The sequence below is a fragment of the Martes martes genome, assembly GCF_963455335.1.
Source record: "Martes martes genome assembly, chromosome: X".
Classification (NCBI taxonomy): Eukaryota; Metazoa; Chordata; class Mammalia; order Carnivora; family Mustelidae; genus Martes; species Martes martes.
The window spans coordinates 44,194,609-44,214,740 of NC_137897.1; the positions used below are offsets into that span (position 1 = coordinate 44,194,609).

At 40.7% G+C, this 20,132-nt stretch overlaps 1 protein-coding gene and 1 pseudogene across 3 annotated transcripts in view; both read right to left on the reverse strand.

The window, feature by feature from the left end:
- FAM120C (family with sequence similarity 120 member C) overlaps nt 1-20,132 on the reverse strand; it is a gene marked incomplete at its 5' end in the record, with an annotated part of 110,631 nt that overhangs the window by 25,461 nt on the left and 65,038 nt on the right. The window lies entirely within an intron of this gene.
- LOC308336946 (beta-galactoside alpha-2,6-sialyltransferase 1-like) lies at nt 6,866-8,456 on the reverse strand (annotated as a pseudogene). Its single transcript has 2 exons — nt 8,098-8,456; nt 6,866-7,734 (listed from the first exon to the last, which is right to left on the reverse strand). The product of its transcript is annotated as a beta-galactoside alpha-2,6-sialyltransferase 1-like (transcript).

The window sequence follows — 20,132 nt, forward strand, 5'->3', positions numbered from 1 at the left end:
ACAAAGATCACATACATATCTCATCAGTATCTCTGATTATTCATTCTCTTAGGATAGATTCCTAGATTTGGAATTACTAAGCCAAAGTTACGTCTATTTTGAAGGTCCTCAATACATTTTGCCAAACTGTTTTCCATACTAGTTTGTCCCATCTTCTAGCAGTGTATAAGCATGTATTGTTATCGTTAATCTTTAATGATTTAATGGGCAAAAAAGGCTCTTGCTATTTAAATAGCTCGTTGATTGCTAATGATGAGGTTGCATTTTTTAAAGATTTCATTTATTTATGAGAGGGAGAGAAAGAGAGCATGCAAAAGCAGGGGGAGCAGCGGTGCGAGAGAAAGAAACAGGCTCTCTGCTGAGCAGGGAGCTTAACTTGGGGCTCAATCCCAGGACCCTGGGATAACGACCTGAGCCAAAGGCAGATGCTTAACCAACTAAGCCACCCAGGCACCACAAGGCTGCATATTTTTTTACAAACACTTATATACTTCTATGACTGCTCTATGTCTATCATAAACTATCAATTTTCTTGTCCTACTTATAGCTCCTTCTCAGATAATCTAAGGCTTTAATCTTTATGATAGTGACAGCTATTTGGACACAGAGTAGATAGCTAAGCTAAGTCAAATCAATCCATGACTTGCCAGACTCTCAAGAACTTGAATTAAGAGATCCCAAGAGTGATGAAACAGAAAGAGTGACACAGGCCCATGAAAGAGTAGGCAGTCTCCATTTCTGCCTTTCCAGCACTATTCCCTGTGTGTACCTTTCTTTTCCTTGGAAGACAATGAGCCTACCTGGTAGGCAGAGATGGCTTTTGTTCATTGTAAACAAATGAATCTGAAGAGTGTCATTTACCCATTTTTGTTTTGGGGTGCTAGTGCAGGCATATCTTGTTTCATTGTGCTTTGCAAATACTGCACTTTTTACAAATTGAAGGTTTGTGACAACCCTGCCTCGAGCAAGTCTATCAGTACCATTTTCCCAACAGCATTTGCTCAGTGTGTCTGTATCGCATTTTGATATTTCTTACAATATTTCCTATGCTTTCATCTTTATTATGGTTGTTATGGTGATCTGTGATTAATGATATCTGATGTTGCTACTATTTTGGGGGGCATGACAAACCACATCCATATATGACCATGGACTTAACTGATAACTATGTGTGTGTGTGTGTGTGTGTGTGTGTGTGTGTGTGTGTTCCGACTATGCCATCAACTGGCTGTTCCCCAGTCCCTCTCCCTCTCCTCAGGCCTTCCTATTCCCTGAGACACAACAGTATTGAAATTAGGCCAGTTAACCCTACAACAGCCTGGAAATGTTCAAGTGAAAGGGAGAGTCACATATCTCTCACTCTAAATCAAAACTGAAAAATGATTAAACTTAGTGAGAAAGGCATGTCAAAAGCCAAGATAGGACGAAAGCTAGGCCTCTTCTGCCAGTTAACCAAGTTGTAAATGCAAAGAAAAGGTTCTTACTATTCCAGTGAATACATGAATGATAAGAAAGAGAAACAGTCTTATTACTGATGTGGAGGAAGTTTTAGTGGTTTGTGTAGAGGATCAAACCAGCCACAACATCCCCTTAAGCCAAACCTAATCCAGAACAAGACCCTAACTCTCTTCAATTGTGTGAAGGCTGAGAGAGGTGAGGAAGCTGCAGAAGAAAATTTTGAAGCTAGCCGAGGCTGGTTCATGAGGTTTAAGGAAAGAGGTAGTCTCCATAACACAAAGGTGTAAGGTGAGGCAGCATATGCTGGATGTAGAAGCTGGGTGTAGCAAGGGAGTCACCTGCTCTCCGTGAAAGTGAGTCAATGGTAAACTTCACTGCTGTCTTACTTCAAGAAATTGCCACAGCCATTCCAGCCTTCAGCATCCACCACCCCTATCAGTCAGAAGCCATCAACATTGAGGCAAGACCCTCCACCAGCAAAAAGATTGATTTGCTGAAAGCTCAGATGATGGTAAGCATTTTGTAGCACTAAAGCATTTTTTAATTAAGGTGTATACATTGTTTTTTAAGATATAATGTTATTGTATACTTAACAGGCTACAATATATAATGTAAACATAACTTTTATATGCACTAGCAAACAAAATACTTGAATTGACTTACTTCATTGTGATACTCACTTTATCACAGTGGTCTGGAGCCGAACACACAACATCTCCGAGGTATACTTGTAATTAGAAAGCCATTATATGTTGAGAATATTGACAGATGAACTGTCCTGACTTGCAAATACTTCTTGTTGGTCATCTGTCTTTTAATTTTATGTATTTTGGGATACACAAGCTCTCATAATTATTGATCTCTTTTTTACATCTTCCCTTTTTTTGGTGGGGGAGTGCCTCAAGTCTTTATCTTTTTTCCTTAACACTAATCATTTTTTAAAATAAAATTTTTACTTTGCAAAAATTTTACATATACAGAAACTTCCCTTAAAAAAGTTCAGTTGAGGTATAATTTATATACCATAAAACTCATCCACTGTAAGTGTAGAATTTAATGATGTTTAGTAAATTTACAGAGTTGTGCAACTACCATGACAATTGAGTTTTAGAATATTTTCATTGCCCCAGAAAGATCCCTCATTCTCCTGTGCAGTCACTCCTCATTCCCACCCCAAAGGCAACTACGGATCTACTTTCTATCTCCATGGATTTGCCTTGCTGAACATTTCATACAAATGGGATTTTGTGGTCTTTTGTGACTGGCTTCTTTCCTTAGCATAGTTCTTAATTCAACTTTTAAGTTTGATATTGTAGATTCATATGCAATTTTAAGGAATAAAACAGAAGGATCCTGTGAACACTTTACCTAGCTCTCCCAATGGTACCATCTTGCAAAATATAATACAACATCACAGCCAGGATATTGACACTGACCCAGTCAAGATACAACAGTTCCGTCATCAAAAGAATTCATCATATTGCCTCTTTTATAACCACACCCACCTTCTTCCCCCACTCCATGTTCCTAACCTCTGGAAATAACCAATCTGTTCTCCATTTCCATAATTTTGTCATTTCAACAACATCATATAAATGGAATCATACAGTATATAATCTTTTGGGATTGACTATTAAAATTTAGCATAATTTCCTTAAGACTCTTCTGAGTTATTGTGTGTTATCAAGATTTTGTTGCTTTTTATTGGTCAGTAGAATTCCATGGTATACACATACAATAGATAAACAATTCATCTATTGAAAGACATCAGGGCTGTTTCTAATTTTGGAGTATTAAGGATAAAGATGCTATAAACATTAGTGTTCAGGTTTCTGTGGGGACATAAGAATTCATTTCTCTGGAATAAATGCCCAAGAGTCCAATTTCTGGGTTGTATAGTTATTTTTTAAGAAACTGACAAATTATTTTCCAAAGTGGCTGTACCATTTGACATTTCCAACACCACTGTATGAATGATCCAGTTTCTCCATATCCCCCCAGTATGTGGTATTATCACATTTATTTTTTGAGAGAGAGAGCATGTGCATGCATGCAGGGGAGGGGTGGAAGGAGAGGGAGAGAGGGAGGGAATCTTAAGCAGGCTCCACACTCAGCATGGAGCCTGTCATGGGGCTTGATCTCACAGCCCTGAGATCATGACTTGAGCTGAAATCAAGAGTCGGATGCTTAACTGACTGAGCCACCCAGGTGCCCCATCACTATTTTTTTTTTATTAGCCATTCTGATAGCTGTGTAATATCTCATTGTGGTTTTAATCTGCATTTCCCTAATGGCTAATAATATTGAACATCTTTTTGTGCATTTATTTGCTATTGTATATCCTCTTCAGGGAAATGTTTGCTCATGTATTTTGCCCATTTTTAAATTGGATTGTTTGGGTTTTTTTTTTTGTTGTTGTTGTTTTTCGTGTTTTGGTTTTTTTTACTGTTGAGTTTTGAGAGTTCTTTAAATACTGTAGATACTAGTCCTTTGCTGAATATGTGGTTTGCAAACATTCTCTTCCAGCCTGTAGTTTGTCTTTTCATCCTATTCACATGGGCTTTCTTTCAATTGGCAAAAGTATTTTTTAAATACTTATTTAAAAATTTTACATAATCTTTGGGTAATTCAGAATTAGATTAGGCATGTTTCTGAAGCTTCTGAGATTGAGGTCTCTAAACCAATGTGAATAGCTTATGTGATTGGTGGAAGGACAGGGGGACCTCATGATATAGGATGAACAGATGGCTACTGATGAAGACAGAACCCTCCTCCCCTTATGGAGAGGGACTTTCCTGTAGCACTCAGTCATCATTTTTAAGTTATCTGTCACAAATATTAAACATGTCACTAGACCAACAATAATAACACTATCTTATGTGCATTTTACTAGTTTCCATATATAAAGAACACAGAATTAAAAAGTTTATAGAACTAGAGTCACACAAAAAATTAATCTGATCCCTTATATTAATAATAACAAATAAAAGCTAGCATCTACCCAGCATAGTCTCAGTGTCCACACTAACACCTATCTTCTGTTGATGGATTGCCACCTTCCTCTCACTCAGTGTTTGTGATTCAAAGATTGAAATGAATGTGTCAATCAGAACAGGAACCAACCCAGACGGGTGCCTGGCTAGCTCAGTCAGTAGAGCATGTGACTCTTGATCTTGGGGTTGTGAGTTCAAGCCCTACATTGGGTATAGAGATTACCCTCCCCCCCCCCAAAAAAAAAGCAGGCCAGGAATTCATGGGCCCAGAGAGGCAGAAAAGACTTGCTCCACATAGCAGTAAGTGGCCCAAGTGCTCCACCCATTCCCAAGCAGAATTAGGCCTGAACTGCAAGCAGGGATGAGGAGGAGGAGGAGGGGCATGTTCTGCACCCTCCACTGCCTTGGATGGTTTCTTGGGTGTTCCAGGCAGGGTAGTTATTGTCTCCTAATAAGATAGTTAATTCTCTGAGGACAGGAACCCCTCTCTGCCCTCCTTCAAAGCAAGGTCCTCACCAGGTGTGAGCACAGAACAGGTCCTTAATGAAGGAAGGAAGGAAGAAAACCACAATGTACTGAGCACCTGTTATGTGCCAGGACAGATGTTTCATGTGACCCTCACAACAGTCCTGATGTAGGCTCATCACCCCCATTTTACAGATGAGGAAACAGTCTCAGGAGATTTCGCCCATGGTGACACAGATAGTAAACAGGGGATCATCAATTTGAAAACCCAGGGCTTCTCCTTTCAGGGTTCCTTTTACTGCTTATTTAAGCCAAGTGTTTGGCAGCAAATGAGCACTGCAGGTCCCAGATGGCTGGTCTCTGGCTCACGCTTAAGAGGCCCTTGAGCACATGGAGCCAGGAGTCCAGAATCCTGGGTCTAGGAGCCCTGGCTCTATAGCATTACTTTGTGACCCTATGTGAGTCCTTTACTTTCTCCACACTGGAGGCTGGACTATTCCAATGTGGTTCTTCACTGGGGGAGGGGGTAGCAAAACTACCTGGAAGCATGTTTGCAGACTGCGGTAGCAAGGCCTCTGTCTGGATGCTTGACGTTGTTCCCTTGCTGGAGGGGTGGAGGGCAAGGCAGTCTGATAAATGTTGGGAGAATCAGTTATGATCTCTAAGGCTCTGACTTCTGAGAGTGACTAAATTCTAGGGAACCACAACCCCACTCCCTGAGAGACATTCCACAAAAGGCCCATGAAGGACAAAGAAATTGTCAGGTCAGGATAATTTTAAAGTAGAAAATGCTTAAAAGCAATTTGAGAGAGGGGGAAAAAACTACTACTTTCAAAGGGAAAAAGCAAGATTGCAGTCAGGAGGGGGTAGGGTGGGCATCAATAGGGAAGCAGCAGACATGGTGGGCAAACCCAGCTGCAGGGTAGGGTCAGGCCAGGGTGAGCCTGGACAAATCCAGTTTTTGGCATCTGGCTTGCCTAGTGTCTGCCATGGGGCTGTACTTGCTACCTTAGACAGGGCTAGGGGTTTCCTCAAAAAATAATTTGAGCCTTTAAGTTCAGGCAGACCTTAGAGAATAAGTACAGGCAACAAAGGCAGAAAGGAAAACACAATTCAAATGACTCAAATATTTGCTTGACATGTTTCTTCTCTTCCTCTAAAATTTCCTTCACAGCCCCAGTTCTGTGAAGCCCTCTCCAGCCATAGACGAAGCAAGTGTATGGTCCCTCCCAAATGTGCTTGCCTCTCCACAACACCTCCCTCCCCCAACCCCATGCATTGAACACAGTGAATCCTCCCTGTCTCTCTCTCACTGAACTATGAGGAACAGGAGGATGAAGACTGTGCCCTTCTGTGCCTCTCATCTCCAGATGGCTATGGGATCATCAAGACCCTTTGCTCATAAGCAGCCAGCCTAAGGACCCACCAAACCAGCTAGATAGACAGAATACCACCTCTCTCAGAGGCATGGACCTTGTGGGGGCAACTTTGTACTGAAGGGACTGAGCATGTTTCCTATGTCCTGTACCACTTACTGGCGCCCCAGAGCCACCCTATATGCAAGCCCAGTCATAATTTGGGAGAATTTCTTTAACACATGAGATCAGTGTCTAGGTGCAGATTTCAAGCAATAGAGTGTTGGTTTGTGAGAATAACATCATTCCAATGGGGAAAACAGCCCAGCTCTGGTGAGAAAGGTAGATCTTGCATTTACCTTTGTGTGGAAAGAAAGCTAGGTGTGTGTGTACATGTGTGGCAGGAGGATTTGGGCTCACACACCTCTGTAGCTACAGGGCAGACTGGTTGCTGTTGGCTGCTTGCTGTTGGGCTCCTACAGCCTGGGACTCTTGTGGCCTGAAGGCCTACAGTGCAAGCTGTGATTATTCAGGAATGTGGTCTGCCCAGGCTTGGTGGAGAAGGGCTAGGGGACATGACCAGGGAGCCCACGCTCAGCAGTGAATTCTCCGGAAGCCAGGCAGTGGAGTTTTGCCAAGCAGGTAAATGTCCTCGTCTGTGCCCTGGTTGAGGTGCGTCACCAGATTCTTCTCAAAGAGGAGTGAGTGGTAGGTGCCCACTGTGCAGGTACTGCCAAAGAATTTCTGGTAGTAGTAGCACACATTGGTCTTGCACTTGGATAGGAGGAACTTGTAAATATCCACCTGGTCACACAGCATGATGATGATGGTGATGATGATGATGCCGCCAAGCATCCCAGAAGATGGGGGATTTGGCTGAATGTCTTCTGTGGAGACTTCTTGAATGATGTCCCACAGCTCCCAAGGCATCTTAGGCTTGAGAATGTAAAAAGGCTGATCAGGATGCAGCTCACAACAGCTCTTATAGTGCTTAAAGAAGCTGTAGTCAGGGCTCTGGTTCCACGCTGGGATATCTGAATTGCAAAGAGATGGGTCCCACACAATTCTCTCACTGCACAAGCTGTCTTGAGGAAGTGTCCCAAAGAGGTGACCAATTGAGAGTTCATCAGGTGAATGGTAGTTTTTGTGCCCACATTTTCCTGGAAATTGGTTGCAGGTGTCACATTAAACCACAGGACTGCATCATAATCATCTACTTCTTGGCCCATCTGGGAGGACTTCAGAGATTTTCTGCTCCTGAGATAGTAGCACATCTGCCCCATGGCCAAGGCTTGGTCGCAATGTTCTCCTTGGGCAGGAAACCCTCCCATTCAGAAACGTTGAAGGGAAAAATCTGTGGCCTTTACTATGGATGTGTTCACATGGTCCCAGAGGTGGCAGTGCAGGGCCTCTGCACTGAACTTGAAGCCTGGCCCTAGCCCCTTATAAGACACTTTATATTTCTTTTTTAATTTAAAAAAAATTATTGTTATGTTAGCCACCATACAGTACATCATTAGTTTTTGATGTAGTGTTCCACGATTCATTGCGTATAACACCCAGTGCTCCATGCAATACGTGCCCTCCTTGATACCCATCACCAGGCTCACCCATCCCCCCAACACTCTCCCTTCTAAAACCCTCTGTTTGTTTCCTGGAGTCCATCGTCTCTCATGGTTTGTCTCTCACTCCAGCTTCTCCCCCTTCATTTTTCCCTTCTCCTTATGTTCTCCATGCTATTCCTTATGTTCCACAAATAAGTGAAACCATATGATAATTGACTCTCTTTGACCTGTTTCACTTAGCATAATCTCCTCCATTCCCACTTTATATTTCTTCATGTTCAGATAATTCCTCCAGATTTTCTGCAGCCTGGTGACAAGGTTTTTGGAAGAGCTGTCCTTGTTCCACACCTGGAAGGAGGGCTCTGGCTTGGTCTTGGCTGGGCCCTGGGGCCTGTTGAGGACATGGATGTTGAAGGCCTTGTTGCCCCTGTGGGGGTTCTGGGTGTTGCTGGAAGCCATAGACCATTTCCCCAAACTTCTCAACATCTGGGACTGGTTTGCAATTTAAGGGAATCACTGTAACTCCGTTTCTTCTTCTCCTTCCCCACAAGGATGACTGCAAATAGGAGAAAGGCCAGCACACAGCAACTCAACTATCTCTTCAAGTTGGTGTGAATCATAATGAAAGAGGCATTCAAGGCAGTCACTCAGTTCTGAACAGGAAAACAAGACTGGTTTTGGCTAAGGCCCCTGAGGCTGCAGGTCCTTCCAGTCTTCAGGAACCAGCACCGTTCTCCATGGGAGGAATATTTACTTTATTGAGCCTGGAGCCCAATGTTCATTTATCTCAGGATGATCACAAATCATCTTGATGTTCCCAGGGCCAAGGTCAGTGCCTGTAGCTCAGCTCATGTGCCAAATAAGCAAACGTTCTCTTCTTGCAAAGAAGGTTCTCCTTAGGCCAGGAGTAGGGGCACACATCCGGATCAAAGTGCTCCTGGATGAGGAAGACCTCAGTGCTGGGACAGAGGCTTGGCCCCAGGGCTTGGGCACGCTCAAGGAGACCAGTTCATTTTCGGCTGGGCTCCATGACTTCACTGTCTCTCTCTGGGCTGCTCACTGCAGAGCTCTCCACAACTGGCTCCACCCTGCTTGCTGCACACTTGACCACCTGGGCTGCAGCTGCTCGGCCTGCTCTGTGCCCTTACAGGCAGCTGCTCCCTTTGTTCCTGCCCGGTGTCCACCCAGGCCCGGCCCTGTCACCCCACTCCTCTCCACCAGATGCCGGCCAACTCTGTGCCCTGCAGCCACAAGGGAGCCTGGTGCCACGTACCAGGTCCTCACAGGAGGCTCTGCTGGGTAGGAGTGGGGGACCTGGGCTGAGAGGTGGATAGGATGGTGAAAGAGGGAAGAAAAGAGCTCAGCTGGCAAAAGTTTTTAGCTCTAAGAAGGTCCAATTTATTAATTTTTCCTTCTATGAACTGCGCTTTTGGTTACAAGTCTAAGAACATAAAATCTTCCAAAAATCAGTTAAGTGAGTAAATTAGAAAAATATACTTATACAACTTTTTATATTTGTCTATGCAATTACCTTTACAGGTGGTCGTTATTTGTCCATTTGGTGTCATTGCCTTCCAGCCCAAAGGACACGATTTTTTTTCTGTTTTCTATATTTATGTACTGTTTTTTTTTTTTTTCGTTCTAATTCCAGCATAGCTAATACAGTGTTAAGTTAGTTTCAGGTGTACAATATAGTGATTTAACAATTCTATCTACTATTCATTGTGCATCAAGGTAAGTGTACTATTAATCCTCTTCACCTATTTCACCCATCCCCTCACCAACCTCCCCCTTCTGATAGCCATCTGTTCCCTATACTTAAGAGCCTGTTTTGGGTTTGTTTCTTTTTGTTTTGTTTTTAAATTTCATATATGAGTGAAATCATATGGTATTTGTCTTTCTCTTATTTCATTTAGCATTATACTCTCTAGATGCATCCAGTATGTTGCAAATGGCAAGTTTTCTTTCTTTTTTTTCTGATTAAAAAATATTCTGTTGTATACAAATACCACAGCTTTATCCATTCATCCATTGATGGACACTTGGGCTACACTCATAATCTGACTATTGTAAATAATGCTGCAATAATCACTGTGGTGCATATATCACTCTGAATTAGTGTTTTGTATTCTTCAGGTTGGTGTGATTATTGGATCATATGATAGTTCTATTTTTAAATTTTTTTTTAATTTATTTATTTGACAGACAGAGATCACAAGTAGGCAGAGGCAGACAGAGAGAAAGGGGGAAGCAGGCTCCCCGCTGAGCAGAGAGCCCGATGCGGGGCTCGATCCCAGGACCCTGGGATCATGACCTGAGCCGAAGGCAGAGGCTTTAACCCACTGAGCCACCCAGGTGCCCCCTATTTTTAAATTTTTGAGCATTGTCCATACTGTCCTCCATAGCGGCTGCACCAGTTTGGCTTCCTCCCAACAGTGCACGAGGGTTCCCTTTTCTCCACATCCTCACCAACACCTGTGTTTCTTGTGTTTTTGGTTTTAGTCCTTCTGACAGGTGTGAGGTGGTATCTCACCGAAGTTTTGATTTTCATTCCCTGATGATGAGTGATGTTGAGCATCTTTTCATGTGTATGTTGGCCATCTGGATGTCTTCTTTGGAGAATGTACATTCTTCTACCTGTTTTAAACTAGATTACTTGTTTTTTGGGGTGTTGAATTGTATAAGTTCTTTTTCTAACCCTTTATCAGATATGTCATTTGTTTTTTTTTTTTTTTTAAGATTTGACAGAGATCACAAGTAGGCAGAGAGGCAGGCAGAGAGAGGAAGGGAAGCAGGCTCCCCACTGAGCAGAGAGCCCGATGTGGGGCTGGATCCCAGGACCCTGAGATCATGACCTGAGCCGAAAGCAGAGGCTTAACCCACTGAGCCACTCAGGCGCCCCCAGATATGTCATTCGTAAATATCATCTCCCATTTGGTAGACTACTTTTTAGTTTTGTTGATAGCTTCCTTTGCTGTACAGCAGCTTTTTATTTTGATGTAGTTCCAACAGTTTATTTTTGCTTTTGTTTCTCTTGCCTCAGGAAACATACCTAGAAAAATGTTGTTATGTCTGATGCCTACGCTCTCTTCTAGGATTTTATAGTTTCAGGTCTCACATTGAAGGACATCATTTAATACTTCCTATAATGCAAGGTGGTAGCAATAAATTCTCCTTATCTTTGTTTATCTGGCAATCTATTTATTTTACTCTCCTTTCTATTTTACAGGTTGAGATAAAATTAACATACTAAACATTTCAAGTATTAAATGGGTACAATTCAGTGCTTTTTAGTATATTCTCAGGGTTGTATAAGCATCACCACTATCTAATTCCAGGACATTTAACTTCCCAAAAGAAACCTTGTACCCATTCATTCTATATTTGCCACTCTCCTTAAGATCCTTGCAAATAAAAATCTTTGGATTTGCCTATTCTGAACATTTCATATAAATAGAATTGCATGATATAAGTCCATTCGTGACTGGTGCCTTTCTCAGCCTAATGTTTTTTTGTGGTTCATCCATGCTGTGGCATGAATTAGTAGTTAAATCCTTTTTATAGCTGAAACATTTTATTGTCTTAATATTTATTTTGTCTGATATTTTTAGCCACTCCAGCAATCTTACGGTTGTTGTTTGCGTGTATATATTTCCCCCATCTTCTTTACTGTCCATCTATTTGTATCTTTGAATCTAAACTCTGTTTCCTATGGACAGCATATAGCTGGATTTTGTTTTCTTACCTAATCTGACAATCTCTGCCTTTTGATTCGACTTTTAATGCACTCAAGTTCAATGTTATTATTGATTTGCACCTGTCATTTTGCTTTTTATATGTCTCATGTGTTATTTGATCCACCATTCCTTCTTTATTGTCTTCTTTCTTTTAAGTAGACATTTTCTAGTGTAACATTTTAATTCCTTTAATAATTTTTAAATTACATATTTTTAAAGATTTTATTTATTTATGTGACACAGAGAGAGACAGCATGTAGAGAATGAGCATGAGCAGAGGGGAGGGGCAGAGGAAGAGGGAGAAGCAGACTTCCCCCTAAGCAGGGAGCCCTATGTGGGGCCTAATCCCAGGATCCCGGGATTATGATCTGAGCGAAAGGTAGATGCTTAACGGACTGAGCCACCCGGGTGCCCCTTAAATTACATTTTTGAGTTATTTTATCTAGGGCTTATAATAAACATCTTAACAGTACCTGCTTCAGATATACACTAACTTCATTCCAGTGTAATATCAAAACTTTATTCTTATGTAGCTCCATTCCCACCCCTCATTTTTGTGGTATTATTGTTATACATGTTACATCCGCACAAACCCAAGAATACACTGTCATAATTATTACCTTACACAATCTTATTTCTTTTAAAAGAGTAGAGAGGAGAACAAGTACATATTTATAGTTTTTGTCATATTAACCTAATTATTTCTGGTTCTCTACTGGTGGATTTACCATCTGGTGTCATTTTCTTACTCTAATACATCTTTGTTCCCATACACTTTCTTTTTTGCTGATTTGTCAAATACATTTTTATATGATATAGGCTCAACAATTATGTACATATTGTTTGATGCAATTACATTTTAAATAAGAGCTATGCAATTATTCTGTCTTCTGTATTGACCTACACAATTACCTTTGCTGGTGTTGTTTTTTAGTATGAATTTGAATTATTGTCTGTTATTACTTGCTTTCAGCCTGTAAAACTTCCTTTAGTATTTCCTATAACAGAATTCTGCTAGCAACACATTCTCTCAGTTTACCTTTTAATGTCTTTCTTTGGCTCTCACGTCTGAAACATAGTATTATTGGATATAAAGTTGGCAGCTGAGAATTTTATATTTAAGCACACTGAATTATGTTGTCCCATGCTTCCTGGTCTCCATTGTTTCGGATGAGAGTCTAATCTTTGTGGTTTCCTTGTATGCGATTAGTCATTTTTTTCCTTACAGCATTCAAGATCCTCTTTTTGTCTTTGTCTTTCACCATTTTGACTATGTCTAGTGTGGTTCTCTGAGCTCATCTCATCTGAAATGTATGAAATAATGTGGGGATTTTTTGGTCAAATTTAGGAAGTTTTCAGCCATTTTTTTTCGAATTTTTTTAATCCCCCCTGCTGGTACTCCCATTACATGAATGTTGGTACACTTAATAGTGTCACTCATTTTTCTGAGGCTCTGTTCAGTCTTCTTTATTCTTTTATCTTTCTGGCCTTCAGGCCACATAATCTGTATTAATCTGTCTTCAAGTTTGCTGCTTCTTCCTTCTGTCAGTTCAAATCTACTGTTGATCTCTAAACTTCATTTTGGTTTACTATATTTATCAACTCCAGTGTAGTCCACTTGGTTGTTTTAAATACTTATTCTTTACTGATATTCTCTATTTGAGGAGACACTATCATCATGTTTTAATTCTTTATGCATGGTTTCATTTGGTTCTTTGAACATTTTTAAAATAATTGCTTTTAAGTCTGTCTGCTAAGTCTATAATCTAGGCTTCATTAAAAGTCTGTTTAATGGGCACCTGGGTGGCTCAGCTGGTTAAGCGATTGCCTTCCACTCAGGTCCTGATCCCGGAATCCAGGAATCGAGTCCCACATCGGGCCCACTGCTTGGCAGGGAGTCTGCTTCTCCCTCTGATCCTCCCCTTCTCATGCTCTCTCTTTCTCATTCTCTCTCAAATTAAAAAAAAAAAAAAGCCTGTTTTATTTAATACGAGTGGGTCAGACTTGCATGTTTTTTAGAGAGTCTTGGAAGTTTTTTGTTGAAAACTGGATATTTTAGATAATATACTGTAATGACACTGGATACTGACCTCACCCTCCAGCCTCTGGCTGGTTGATGTTTGCTTGGTTGGTCTCTTGTTTATTTAGTGACTTGGCTGCACTAATTCTGTGAGCTCTATTTCTGAAATAGAAATGTAGGGTGCAGCCTCTGATGTCTCTACTGATGTCTCTACTTGTTTTTCTTTTAGCTTAGCAAACTAGATGTTCCCCCTGGGTCTGCTTAAGCCACTAACTGATCAAAGATTTTGCTTAAGCCTTCTTAGCCAGTTAGATTTTTACCTTTTACCATCGAATATGTAGAGTAAGGCTTCTCTCATCGTTCAGGGAGTTTACACATTTTTGAACCATATTCGGTGAGGGAATATTAGTTTGGAGGTTCCTTCTCTGATCACTGCTAAGAAGGCATAACTCTGGGTATTTATAATCTTCTAGTCTGGCAATGATAAGTTTTATTTTAGTGTTAAACTTGGCTTCCTAGGAGTTGCTTCTGGGTCAGAAAAGCTTATTGTTCAGTTGATACTTGATGAGAGGTGGTATTTTGGTTACTTGTGTCAGTGAGGCATCTGCCCTGTATTGATGATCTCGGGTGGTTTGGAGAATGCTTTGAAGTCTGTCCTGTGTCCTGTTCTGGTTGCTCCTGAGTGGGTTTCATCTAGCTCATGCATACACCATTCCTGATCTCCAGAGTTCATTCTGATCCTGGGAGGGTTCTTCTTGGCTGTTTCTTTCCCTGGTGTCCTCTATAAAACCTGGATTCCCTGGTGTTCTGCTCAGATCATGGAGCTACCAGTCTCCTCTTAATTGTTCATCAAGATACTTATTATTCTTGACATACTCTTAGGCACAGAATTCTCCGTACTCTGCTCTAAGTAAAGACAGTCCCTTCAGGCAGGTGTAGAGCTTCTCATTCTTATGGCCTACTTTCTCCCTGAAAAGAACTGCTCAGTGCATCATTCTGATTCCCAGAGTGACAAGTGACACCCCTGCTCTATAAGTGTGCACTGAAAAAGGGTGGGGTAGTTGGCAGCCCCTACTCTTTCTGGCTTGATCCTCCCAGTGCGGAAACTCCTTCTTACACATGAGTTGGGGTGGGAATGATTAGGGCTCCAAGTATTCCTGGCATGCTGCCCCTAGATTAGACCTTCTGCCCTGAGTGGGGGGGGTGGGTGGGTGATCTTCTTTACCATGCCTGCCTGGACACAGGGCAGGAATTGATGAGAAATGGCAATATTTTCCTCCCCAGGTGAAACCATAACCCAAGAACGAGAGCAGGGAAAAGGAAACCTCATCTTCTTGGCTATATATGCTTAAGGGTTAAGTGATTAAAAAAATAATTTTCACCAGATAAGTTGCAATTTTCCTGGGGAGAGTGTTTGTCTACATCCTTACTATGTCCTTCTGGAAGGGGAAGAGGAAGGGTCCTACCCCTTATGGACTTTTTTTTCTCTTGTGGTAAAATATATATAATATTTACCACGTTAATAATGTTCAGTGTATTTCACAATGGTATTAAGTACATTTACACCATCACCATTATCCATCTGCAGAACTTTTTATTCTTCTCAACTTGAAACTCATGTCCACTAAATACTCCCTATTTCCCCAACCTCAACTCTCTGGAAATTACCATTTTACTTTCTATCTCTGAATCTGACTACTCTAGGTACCTCATATAAATTAAATCACACCGTATTTGTTTTTACTGACTGGCTAGTTCACTTAAGTATAATGTCTTTCATGAACAGACATTTGTGCAAAGAAGACCTCCAAATGGCCAAAAGACACATGAAAAAGTGCTCCACGTCACTCGGCATCAGGGAAATACAAATCAAAACCACAATGAGATACCACCTCACACCAGTCAGAATGGCTAAAATTAACAAGTCAGGAAATGACAGATGCTGGTGAGGATGCGGAGAAAGGGGAATCCTCCTACACTGTTGGTGGGAATGCAAGCTGGTGCATCCACTCCAGAAAACAGCATGGAGGTTCCTCAAAAAGTTGAAAATAGAGCTACCCTACAACCCAGCAATTGTACTACGGGGTATTTAAACTAAAGATACAAATGTAGTGATCCGAAAGGGCATGTGCACCCAAATGTTTATAGCAGCAATGTCCAGAATAGCCAAACTATGGAAAGAACCTAGATGTCTATCAACAGAAGAACGGATAAAGAAGATGTGGTATACACACACACACACACACACACACACACACACACACACACACAATGGAATACTATGCAGCCATCAAAAGAAATGGAATCTTGACATTTGCGATGACGTGGATGGAACTAAAGGGTATTATGCTGAGCGAAGTCAATCAGAGAAAGAAAATTATCATATGATCTCTCTGTGATATGAATAATTTGAGAGGCAGGGCAGGGGGTTGTGAGGGGTAGGGAAGGAAAAAATGAAACAAGATGGGATTGGGAGGGAGACAAACCATAACAGACTCTTAATCTCACAAAACAAACTGAGGGTTGCTGGGGGGTGGGAGGGGTAGGGAGAGGGTGGTTAGGTTATGGACACTGGGGAGGATATGTGCTATGGTGAGTGCTGTGAAATGTGTAAGCCTGATGATTCACAGACCTGTACCCCTGGGGCAAGTAATACATTATTTGTTAATAAAAACAACTTTTAAAAAAGTATAATGTCTTTAAGGTTCAGCTGTGTTGTATCATGCATCAGAATTTCCTTCCTTTTTAAGGCTGAATAATATTCCGTTTTACATATATACCACATTTTATCAATCCATCCATCAGTGGAAACAGGTGCTTCCACCTTTTGATCATCTTTTTTAAGATTTTATTTATTTATTTGACACACAGAGAGACAGTGAGAGAGGGGATACAAGCAGGGGGAGTGGAAGAGAGAGAAGCAGGCTCCCTGCTGAGCAAGGAGCCCAATGCGGGGCTCAATCCCAGGTCCCTGGGATCATGACCTAAGCTGAAGGCAGATGCCTAACGACTGAGCCACCCAGGTGCCCCATACATTTTGATTATTATTAATCTTCTTCTGAATCCTTATATGTGATAAATTATACTTCCCTTGCTTCTTCCAAGACTGTCTGTGTCTTTCAACAGTGTTTGAGTGTGGATCTTTGAGTTGACCTTGGAGTTTTTGATCTTGGATATGTAGATTTATGTTTTTCACCAAATTTGGGAGGTTTTCATTTCTTAGTTCTTGACGTATTTTTTTCTAACCACCCCCCTCTCTCTAGGTTCACCTATTGTGCATATGTTGGTATATGTGATGTCCTTATAGGTATCTTAGTCTCCTTTCATTTTTATTCTTCTTTTTTACATTCTGTTCTTCAGATTGGATAATCTCTATTGACCTACCTTCAAGTTTCTTGATCTTTTTCTTCTCTCAGCTCAAATCTACTAGAAGGAGCCTCTTCCTTCAAGTTAATTTGTCATTTCTATTATTGTATTTTTCAATTCCTGAATCTCTATTTGGTTTCTTTTTGTAATTTCTATCTCTCCACTGCTATTCTCAATTTGATGGGTCACTGTTATCATACTTCAATTTTTTTAAAAGATTTTATTTATTTGACAGAGAGATATACCGCAAGAGAGGGAACACAAGCAGGGCGAGTGGGAGAGGGAGAAGCAGGCTCCCTGTGGAGCTCAGAGCCCGATGAGGGGCTCAATCCTAGGACCCTGGGATCACGACCCGAGCCGAAGGCAGAGGCTTAACCAACTGAGCCACCCAGGTGCCCCTCATACTTCAATTTTTTAAATATGGTTTCCTTTAGTTTTCTGAATATATCTATTATAGGTATTAAAAATTCTTATTTACTTTGTCCTACATCCATACTCCCTCAGAGACAGTTGCTATTCAGTGCTCTTTGTTCAGTGTATGAATCACACATTATTATTTCTTTGGAAGTCTTCTTTTCAATCATATATTGCAGCAACCCTCCCCAAGCACTATTGTTGCTATTGCTTTGTTTGCTTAGTGAAATGTCTGGACTAATTTTGCAGAGCGTGTCCCTCCTGCAAAATGTGGCCCAATAGCCCTGTCCAGATTTTGATTTTTATTTTTAACTCTTCTTTTCATTTTTAAGCCTAGCTTCCTAGGCATCTCCCTTGGATCAGCATAGCTTAGTGGTCAGCCAATGATTAGTCAAAGGTTGTGCAGAAACATCTTGAGCTAATAAAGCTCCCATTTTTGCCAAGGGGATATAAGTGTAGGTTAGACATGCATTAAAATTTTAGGCAGCTATAAATCAGGCTTTTATTTTTACCTTGTGCAGGCCTCATGTTCAGCCTGGTAGGAATATGTAATTGGCATTCTCTCCAGTTTCTCTTAAGTGTGTATATAGCCCTATGGATGTATACAACCTTTCAGAGCCCCAGGAATATAAAGCAGCTTATCAAAGCCCTTTATGACCATCATATTGCCCAGATCAATCAGTTAAATTTTTAGCACAGTGTACAGCAACCACTGGCAATGGAAGTGTTTGCCTTCCCTGACACTGTTACTGTTTTTGATATTGCCCTGGACTTAAGCTTTTCATTTAAAAATTCCTTTCTTTTCTCAAGATCAGTTAAATCATTGCTTAGTTTTTATTCTATCTTTTCTCTTTTCTCTTTTCCCTTTATCTCTGTAATAAATCCGTCTGGAATTTATGTGAGGCTAGGCCCAAACTTGATGTTTTCTCCCCAAATACCAATACAGTTTTTTCAACAACTATTTAAAAATTCCTCTATTCCTCAGATTTTTGAAGCTTCCTTTGGCTTGTTTTAAGTTATCATGTGTGATCTTACTATTATCTGCTCTGAAACAATGACCTGTCAATTTTTATGCCAGTATCACATCATTTTAGTTTAAATTTATAATACATTTTGGTATTTTTGTTTGTTTGAGCCAAGCAAGACTGGTCTTTTTTTATAATCCCAAGCTATTCTTCATTTGTTTCTCCCAATAAACTTTAGAATTATTCTGTCAAGTGAACAAAAACTAGTTCTTTTTTATCTTTACTTTTTACATATCAGGATGGCACATGTTTAACTCAAATGCCCTATTACAGCTGATAAGAAATCCACTGCTTTTTAACAGGATTATTTGTCCAGAAAGATTCAACTTTTACCCATAAATCTAGAGGTATGACCTTGTTCAATTTCATGTTCTGTTTCTGGAAAACTGTTGAGATTTGAATGAAACCTTGCTAGAAATGCCTTGCTACATGCCTCTCCACATTCAACAGGGCTATACCCCACCCCTGGAAGGTTATGCCTTCCTCAAACCGTACTAGCCTGTCCTGTAGACTCTCTTTTCTCTAGGCCAATTGTCCAAGAGCTGCATCAACATTAATTTTTAGTCACAACTTCCCAGCATTATTTTACTTCCATGAGAGGTATCTTATACCTATAGTTACCAGAAGCAACTGAGGAGTTTAGACTCCTAGTACCCAGTCAGGCCACAGTTCAACACTGCTACCCAGTCTTTATCTGAAATTGCTGAGCAATGCAGTACTTAGGATAAGTTAATCTTCATTTAAAGTTGAATTTTAAATTTCCAACCAGATTTTATGTTAATTTGTAAGGCTGTATTTTTCTATTATTTTGTCTTTTAAAGAGCATAGGAATTCGGAGGTGGAGAGACTTGGGTACAAACTCTTAACACTACCCATTACTAGCTTTGTAACCTTCGCAAGTCACTTCTCTTTGAGCCTTTGTTCCCTCATGTATAAATGGAGATAAGTAATATTTACATATTAGCACTATTATGAGGATTAGAAGCATTGTACACAAAGAGCTGACTTAGTACATTGCCAGGTACATAACATGTAATATTACAGAACCTGTTCTTGATGATTTTATGAACAATGATTATTGCCTGTGCTTTATTAATGAATTTATATAGGTTCCTGGTTTATACAAGGCAGTTTCCCCCTCTACCGCATGGGTTCTTAGGTCTTTTTAAAAGTAATCTTTAGGGGGACCTGGGTGGCTCAGTGGGTTAAAGCCTCTGCCTTCAGCTCAGGTCATGATCCCAGGGTCCTGGGATTGAGCCCCACATCGGGCTCTCTGCTCAGCGGGGAGCCTGCTTCCCTTCCTCTCTCTCTGCCTGCCTTTCTGCCTACTTGTGATCTCTGTCAAATAAGTAAATAAAAATCTTTATTAAAAAAAGTAATCTTTATATCTTTTCCCCTGCTTTTAGGCAGCTTTTAAGCTGCCACTTATCATTGCTGTCACTGGGGCTGGTTCTAAGAATAGGTCCTATTCCTTGTCTCACCTCCCTTACAATTTGCTGCTTCTGATCTGTTGTACACTGAAAAACCAGATAACCAAATTGTCAGAAATGTATCTAAATTAAGAATAAATAGGTTGAGCACGAGGCCAAGGGATTTTCTTCAGGGAAAGCATATGGAACCTATAAGACTATCAGAGCCTAGGCTTTGTGATAGCTATTATAACTACTCATAAGCCATTCTTATTTTCATGCTCCTGGAAGTGTTTAAAAAAATCCAGAGAATCAAACATATGGA